Raw genomic sequence first — 9,321 nt, 5'->3', positions numbered from 1 at the left:
TGAGCTGAGGCAGAGCTCTGAGATGCTGTAAAAGTAAGTTTGGAAATGCTCCAGCCACCAGAGAGACAGAGAGATGACAGTCAGGCACAGTCTGTGATCAACAGGTAAGAATGACAGGGAGCAGTGTGCTGTAGGCACAGCTGATTTGGGTAAGAGAAGCAACAGAAGAAAGTTTCACCTGTGACTCTTGTTTTAGAACTTAGTGTTCTGCACTTGGGAAAAACTGTCTCCTGAATTAGGAATTTCCTTGCTTTTGTGGCTCTAAATCTCATTGTTAAGAGTATATAATCATAGACATGTCGGGCTGGAAGGGACCTCAGCAAGTCATCAAGTCCGACCTCTGCACTAAGGCAGGACCAAATAAACCTAGACCTTCCCTGACAGGTGTTAGTCCAACCTGTTCTTAGAAAGCTCTCCAATAATGGGGATTCCATAACTTCGCTTGGTAACCTATTCCAGTACTTAATTACCCTTATAGTTAGAAAGTTTTTCCTAATATCTAATCTAAAGGTCCCTAGCTGCGGATTAAGGCCATTACTTTATGCTGTACCTTCAGTGAGCATAGAGAACATTTGATCACTGTCCTCTTCATAACAGCCCTTAACATATTTGAAGAGTCATCAGATCCTGTGCCACGTTCCCCTTCCACCCAGTCTGCTTTGCTTAAGACTAAACATGCCCAGGGTTTTAACCTTTCCTCCTAGGTCAGGTTTTCTAAACTTTTTATCATTTTTTGTTGCTCTCCTTTGGACTCTATCCAGTTTATGCACATCTATCCTAAAGTACAGCGACCAGAATTGGACACAGGACTCCAGCTGAGGTCTTACCAGTGCCAAGTGGAGTAAGACAATTAGCTCCTGTGTCTTACATACAACACTCCTGTTAATACATCCCAGAATGATATTATCCTTTTTTGCAGCTGCATCACATTGTTGACTCATATTCAGTTTGTGGTCCACTATTACCCCCAGATCCTTTTCAGGAGTACTGCCACCTAATTAATTAATCCCCATCTTATACTGGTGCATTTGATTTTTCCTTCCTAAGCACACTATGTTTCCCTTGCTTTTATTGAATTTCATGATGTTGATTTAAGACCAATTTTCCAAGATTATTTTGCATTCTAATCCTGTTCTCCAAAGGGCCTGCAAACTCGCCCAGCTTGATATCATCTGCAAATTGTGTAAGTATCCTCTCTTCTCTATTATCCAAGTCATTAAAGGAACAGTCACAAGAGTGAAGTGCCTGCAAGCTGCATGGAAACATTTAAAAAACACATAATAGTAGTTTAAACTATATGTATACCCCAAATAAAAAAAAACAGTAAGAGGACCCAAAAAATGCCACCATGGCTAATCAACAGAGTAAAAGAGACAGTTGAAGACAAAAGTCATCTTTTAAAAATTCAAAGTCAAATCCTACTGAGGAAAATAAAAAGGAAAATAAACTCCGGCAACTCAAGTGTAAAAGTATAATTAAGCAAGAAGGCTGCCCAACAATCAGTAGGGCCACTGGATGGTCACTGTGCTAAAGGAGCACCTAAGGAAGACAAGGCCTTTGCAGAGAAGCTAAATGAATTCTTTAAATCGCTCTTTACTGTAGACAATGTGAAGGAGATTCCCACACCTGAGCCATTCTCATAGATGACAAATATAATAAATTGTCCCAGATTGAGGTGTCAGTAGAGGAGGTTTTCAAGCAAACTGGTAAATTAAACAGTTATAAGTCACCGGGGCCAGATGGGATTCACCCCAGAGTCCTGAAGGAACCCAAATATGAAATTGCAGAATTACTAACTGTGGTGTGTAACCTATTACTTAAATCACCCTCTGTTCCAGATGCCTGGTGGACAGCAAATGTAACACTGATTTTTTTAAAAGGCTCCAGAAGCAATACTGGTAAATATAGGCCACTAAACCTAATTTCAGTACCAGGAAATTGGTTGAAACTACAGTAAAGAACAGAATTATCACATACATAGATGAACACGGTATGTTGGGGAAGAGTCTATATGGCTTTTGTAATAGGCAATCATGCCTCATAAATCTCTTAGAAATCTTTGAGATGGTCAACAAACATGTGGACAAGAGTGATCCAGTGGACATAGTGTACTTGGACTTCCAGAAAGCTTTTGACAGCTTCCATACGAGGAAAGATTAAGAAGATGGACTGTTCAGCTTAGGAAAGAGATAACTAAGTGGAGATATGTATACAATCATGAATGGTGTAGACAACGTGAATAAGGAAGTGTTTTTTGCCTTTTCACATAACACAAGAACCAGGAGTCACCCAATGAAATTAATAGACAGCAGGTTTAAAACAAACATAAGGAAGTATTTCTTCACAAAACTCTCAGCCAACCTGCAGAACTCATTGCCGTAGGATATTGTGAAGGCCAAAAGTGTAACTGAGTTCAAAAAAGAATTAGATATGTTCATGGAGGATAGGTTCATCAATAATTATTAGCCAATATGTAGGGCCCTACCAAACTCATGATCCATTTTGGTCAATTTCACTGTCAAAGGATTTTTAAAATAGTAAATTTCACGATTGCGGCTATTTAAATCTGAAATTTCACGGTGTTGTAATTGTAGAGGACCCAACACAAAAAGGAATTGTGAGGAGGTCGCAAGGTTATTGTAGGAGGGGTTGCAGTACCACTACTCTTACTTCTGTGCAGCTGGTGGTGGTAGTGCCGCCTTCAAAGCTGGAGAGTGGCAGCTGCTGGCTGGGAGCCCAGCTCTGAAGGCAGAGCCGCTGCCAGCAGCAGTGCAGAAGTAAGTGTGGAATTGTACGGTGTTGCCATCCTTACTTCTGCACTGCTGCTTGCAGAGCTGGGCCCTCAATCAGTAGCCATCTTTCTCCAGCCACCCAGCTCTGAAGGCAGCAATGCAGAGTAAGGGTGGCATGGTATGGTATTGCAACCTTTACTTCCTCACTGCTGCTGGCAGGTCTCTGCCTTCAGAGCTGGGCTCCTGGCTAACAACCGCCACTCTCTGGCAGCCCAGCTCTGAAGGCAATGCAGACGTAAGGGTGGCAATACCACAGCTCTCCTGAAATAACATTGTGACCCCCCCAAAACTCCCTTTTGGGTCAGGACCCCCAATGTGAGAAAAACTGCTCCCCTTGTGAAATCTGTATAGTGCAGGGTAAAAGCACACAAAAGACGAGATTTCATGGCGGGGAGGAGAATTCACATTTCGGGACATGTTTTTCATGGCTATGAATTCGATTGAGACCTACCAATATGATCAGGGACACAACCCCTTGCTCTGGGTGTCCCTTTACCTCTTCCTGCCAGAAGCTGGGACTGGACAACAGGAGATGGATCACTCAATAAACTGGTCTGTTCATTCCCTCTGGAGCATCTGGCATCAGCCACTGTTGGAATCCAAGATATTGGTTTGACCCAGTATGGCTAGTCTTATATTCTTCTATTCTACTAGATACATCCTCTCTGTTTGACAGCGAACCATTGATAACTACTCTTTGAGTATGTTTTTTCAATCAGTTTTGCGCTCATCTTAGAGTAATTTCATCTAGATGACATTTCCTTAATTTCTTTCTGGAGAATGTTATGTGGGACTGGATCAAAAGCCTTACTAAAATCAAGATGCTTCCCCACATCCACTAGGCCAGTAACCCTATCAAAGAAGGAAATCAGGTTGGTTTGGCATAACAAATCCATGCTGGCTATTGCTCATAACCTTATTATGCTGTAGATACTTACAAACTGATTGTTTAATAATTTGTACCAGTATCTTCCAGGTATCACAGTTAGGCTGACTGGTCTATAATTACCTGGGTCCTCTTTGTTCCTCTTTTTAAAGACAGGTCTGTGTTTTCCCTTTTCCAGTCCTCTGGGGCCTCACCCGTCCTCCATGAGTTCTCTAAGGCCTTGTCTACACTACAAAGTTTTGTCAGCAAAGTTATGCCACCTTAAGTAAAACTACTGGTGCATGTCCACACTGTGTTCCTTGTGTCGGTAGACTGCATCCACACTAGCAGCTATTGCATCAATACAGAGAGCAGTGCACTGGAGTAGCTATCCCACTGTACAACTGGCCTCTGGGTGCTTTGAAAGGGTTTGCAATGCCTCATGTGGCAGGTACAGTGTCACATGATGCAGTTTTCCCAATCCCATCCTTCCATGGGCATCCTAGTAGATTGTCAGCTGCTTTTCAACTGAAGGGGGGGAGGGAGAGGAGAGTGGTGTGTCTGAGGTGGGGGAGACAGCAGGCTGACCGACCTATCCTGAAGCATGTGGGGGAGACACCCCTCATATCAGCTCTTGGCTCTGTTCCACACAGCAGTCTCTTCCACCCCTCCTACCCTGGCAGATGCAGCCTGCTTTGCCTGTTTGCCTATGATTTTGTGATTCCCTCGGAGTTCTTCCACAGTCTCCTCAGCTGCAGGGGAGCGGCATCCTGAGCAGTTCTGTGAGCTCTTGGTGCTGAGGAATGTCAATGCAGGACAGCAGTGTCCCGTCCCCTTCACCCCACTCCTAACACACACACACACACTGCAGCAGCAGTCTGCCTGCTGCTGTGTTTCTAGTGAAGTGGAGAACAGGAGCATTCCACACTAATTATTTGCTCTTTGTTCCTGGAGCAGAGCAACACAGCTCAGTTGTCAGATACTTCTGAGAGTTTTGAAAAGAGAGGGGTGCATGCCTGCAAGGCAGCTGAGATCAAAACAGTGAGCAGAGCAGTCATGGCAGGCATTGTGGGATACTGGTGGAAGCCAGTTATGTCAACAAAACAGACAGCAGCGTTAGCTATTGGCAATTTTGATTTTTCAGGTTGTTTTAGGGTATAGCGCAATTTATAGTAGCAATATGTAGTTGACAGTTCTGAACCACAGTGCACAGGACAAACTACAATGGGCATGTAATAACACAGAGCACAGAGACTGCGGTTCTTTTCAGTGGCTAGCTATCTAGCTAACGGTCTTCAGCTGAAAACCCCACCCAAAATGGCAACGGCGGAGCCAACTATCAACAAATAAAAAAGACAGTCAGATACAGGACAAAATGGAAAGCCACTTACACCTGGATTCAGAAATCCTGTGCAAGTGATTCAAAAGCCTTTTGTAAAGCATGCAAGAAGGAATTTAGCATTTGCCATGGCAGTGAATCTGATGTTAAGCATGCTAATTCAAAAAATAATGAACAAAACACCAAGACTTACAAGAGCAATAACCTGGTCTCACATTTTTTCAGCAGGCCAAATGAGTCCTTCAATAACAAGGTTATCACTGTTGAGCTAACTCAAGTTTACCACACAGTAGTCCATCAACACTCCTATTGCTCATGTGACTATGAACTTAAACTGGCACCTACCTTGTATCCAGATTCAACAATTGCGAAGCACGTCAGCTGTGGCTGGACTGAAGAGGAGGCATTGATCAAAAATGTGCTGTCACCACTCTCAACAGAATTTTTAAAAAAACTCAGCAAACCAGATGGTCCCTATTTCTCAGTTGCCACAGATGCATCTAACAAGTTGTCCGTGAAAACTTTCCTCTTATTGCGGAGACACTGGACACCCGAACTTGGGGTCCAAGTTAAACTGTTAGACTTCTATGAGCAAAGCAAAGAGACTGCAGAGGCAATCAGAAACGTTACTTGAAAAACTCGAGACACACAAATTAGAACTAAACATAGTGTCTTCCTACTGTGCTGATAATGGAAACATGATTTATGGAAAGCGACAATCCATGTACCAGAATTTAAAAAAACAAAACAAAAATATCTTGCTTGCAAACTGCCCTGTCCATGTTGTGCACAATGCCGTGAAACATGCTAGCAATACCCTACAAGTTGACATGTAGACTCTGATGATTAAGATGTTCAATTATTTCAGCAGTTCTTCTAAAAGAGTAGCAGCATGGAAGGATATGTTTGATTTTGTGGATATGGAGTATGCCACTTTACTGCACCACATTCTGAGACACTGGTTGAGTCTTTTCCCAGCTGTAAACAGGCTTGTAAAGATGTGGCAGGCTGTTTCTCAGGGCAGTGAGAAGTGCCCAATATCTCTATTGATGCTGTTCTTGGACATGGAAAACAGTGAACAAAGTGGGGGGCCTACAAAGTTGAGGTTCATCAGTTTTTCCTCTAGAATGTCCTGAAAATCTTCAATGATACTGTGTTCTGTTTGGAAAATGAGAGTATGACAGCATGTGAAGTGTATGCCATAATGAATACTCTGAGAATTAAACTTCAGCAACGGAAGAATGACAAATTCTTTGGCTCCAAAGTTGAAAATGCATTAACTGAGATGCTGCCTGTCACTGCTACATGTCTCCAGAAAGACTTCATGAAATTTTATGATGTGTTGATCCTATATTTGGAGAAATGATTTTATTTTTCAACAACTGGCTACTTGTTCAATACCCAGTGCTTGAACATCAGAGTTAATAGGGTATTCGAATACAAGGATCTGTCTGTGGCCGTGACAGCTGTAAACCTCCAGAAAACAGTGGATCTTGATCAGCTCTATGATGAGTACTATATCATCAAAGATACTGGAAACTACTCAGTTGAGGAACTCTGGTCTCAAGTGCTGAGAAACAAGGACAGTAGCACTGAATTCCTGAACATGACAAATCTGGTGTCATATGTGCTCAGTATACCAGTAAGTAACACATACACAGAGCATGTATTTTCAATCATGAAAGGTACATGGACTGATGTCCAGAATTGAAACAGGATAGACTTGGTACAGAGTGAAACCTTTGTCAACATGAATTTCCAGATGAGTTGCAAGGACTTCTACAGCTTTGTAATTGCCCAGAAGCAAGTCATGACTATGGAAAAGTCATCCAAGAAGTACTAGACTTCTGGCATGTCTGAGAGATATGCAAATTGGGAAGTTGATTTATTGACTAAATAAAACACCTGGCCCTTTACCCCTGTTGTTTGTTTAGTGTACAAATAAATCTGTATGTTTAAATATGGATTACATCTAAGTCTATAATTTAGTCAGGGGGTCATGACTCTCACTGATTCCAGAGCTCTGTGACTTAGTTTGCTTCAGCTGTCAGTGGCTGAACCTGGAACTGAAAGAAGGACTGTGGATCTTCCCTCTGTCACTGCAGCTGGGGCTGGAGCCAGGGCTAGAAATGGGACCCTTCTCTCCCATTCCCTGCAACTGGGTCTGACTTTGCAGACAGGATCCTGTGCCCCATCCTGCAGCTTCAGCCGGGGGCTGGAGCTGGAGCCCTATGCCCCTGGTCCCGTGCCTTCTGCTGGGGGCTGGAGCTGGGGCATGAGTCATTGAACCGTGGTTTGTGGTGCGGGCTGCAGCAGGGGATGTACACCACTCCTGCAGCTTCCTGAGGCTGTGCGCCCCCTCTCATGGCTCCGGTTGAGGATATGCACCTTGGTTCTTTTCCTCCCCATTCCCATCCCCCCAGCTCAACCAGTGTGTCCTGATATTTCATTCTTGCGATCTGGTCACCCTATAGCCATCTTGATGTTCTCAGTTATTATCTCTCCTTCCCTGCTAAGCAGAGAATCTATGCTTTCCTTCCTCCTTCTCTTGCTCCTAATGTATTTAAAGGACCTCTTACTAAGGCCTTTTATGTCCCTTGCTAGGTGTAACTGATTTTGTGCCTAGGCCTTTCCGATTTTGTCCCTGAATACTTCTGTTATTTCTTTGTACTCCTCCTTAGCAATTTGCCCATGTTTCCACTTTCTATAGGATTCCTTTTCGATTTTCAGGTCATTAAAGAGCTCCTGATGGAGCCATATTTGTCTCTTACTGTTCTTCTTGTCATACCTTTACATCGGGATAGTTTGCAGTTGTGCCTTTTTTATTGTCTTCTTGAGAAACTGCCAGCTTTCCAGAACGCCTTATCCTTTGGAGTTTCTTCCCATGTGACTTTACCTACCAGTTCTCTGAGCTAAAGTCTGCTTTTCTGAAGTTCATTGTTTTCATTCTGCTGCTTTCACTCCTTCATTTCTTTAGAATAATGAAATCTATCACGTCATTATCACTTTTCAACCAAATTATCTTCCATCTTCAGATTTGCAACCAATTCCTCCCAGTCAATCAGAATCAAGTCTAAAATGGCTTCCTGCCTGGTTATTTCCTTCACTTTCTGAAACAAAAAAGTTGTCCCCCACACATTCCAAGAAATTTTTGCAAATGTTCTGTTTTGCTGTATTACTTTTCCAACAGATGTCTGGTTAGTTAAAGTTTCCCATTACTACCAGGTCTTGAGTTTTGGATATTTGTTCTAGAAATACTTCATCCAACTCCCCTTCCTGATTTGGTGGTCTATAGTAGACCCCACCATGACTTCATACCCAGAGACTTTTGACTGATCTGCCTCTCACCTCCTTTTGGACCTCAGAACAAGTGTACAATGCAATACTTCCTCTCTTTTTTTCCTGCCTGTCCTTCCTGACCAAGTTATACTCCTCTATACCAATATTTCAGTCATGAGATTTATCCCATAAGACCTTTGTATGTCAATTAAGTCATAATTTATCTTATAAATAATAGGTGCAGTTCTTCCTTTTATTCTTCATACTTCTTGCATTTTTGAATAGACAGCTAAGGACTTGAGCAGATTCTTCTGTTAAGGTTGCCTTTTTTATGCTTACCTGTGGGCTTTTATCACCTGCCCCTTTTAAATCTAGTTTAAAGCCTCCTCACTAGGTGGTTGAATCAAGTGTGCACGTGTCATTGGTTTTTCACATAGTACAAGATAAAACCCTTAAGCATTGTCTTAACTTTAAGCATATGCTTAAGTCAATCCCTATTTAGCAATTTATTTAAGGACATGCTTAACTATAGGCAGGGGCGGCTCTAGGCATTTTGCCGTCCCAAGCACAGCAGGCAGGCTGGTCCTGTGGCTTCAGTGGACCTCCCGCAGGCACGCCGCCGAAGGCAGCCTGCCTGCCGCCATCGCAGCAACGGGTAGAGTGCCCCCATTGGCTTGCTGCCCCAAGCACACGCTTGGCATGCTGGTGCCTGGAGCTGCCCCTGACTGTAGGCACTTGCTTCAGTCCCATTGAAGTCAATGGGACATAGACACATGGCTGAATTGAAGCACATGCTTAAGTACATTTCTGAAGAGGGATGGATTTAAACATGTGCATAACTCTTTTGTCGAATTGAGGCTTGAATCCATGCACAAACTCACACCTAAGCATGGATATTTTCAGCCCAAAAGGTGTAAGAAACTTACAAAAAACTGAAAATAGCAGAATGGAAAGTTCTTTCTTCTCAGACTTAACCATAGTGTTCACTTATTGTGAACCTTACAAGAGAGAGAATATATGGAACAAAGGATGGACAAGCTGTTTAA

Source organism: Chelonoidis abingdonii, chromosome 1, assembly GCF_003597395.2.
Source record: "Chelonoidis abingdonii isolate Lonesome George chromosome 1, CheloAbing_2.0, whole genome shotgun sequence".
Lineage (NCBI taxonomy): Eukaryota > Metazoa > Chordata > Testudines > Testudinidae > Chelonoidis > Chelonoidis abingdonii.
Note: the sequence above shows the minus strand (reverse complement) of the source record.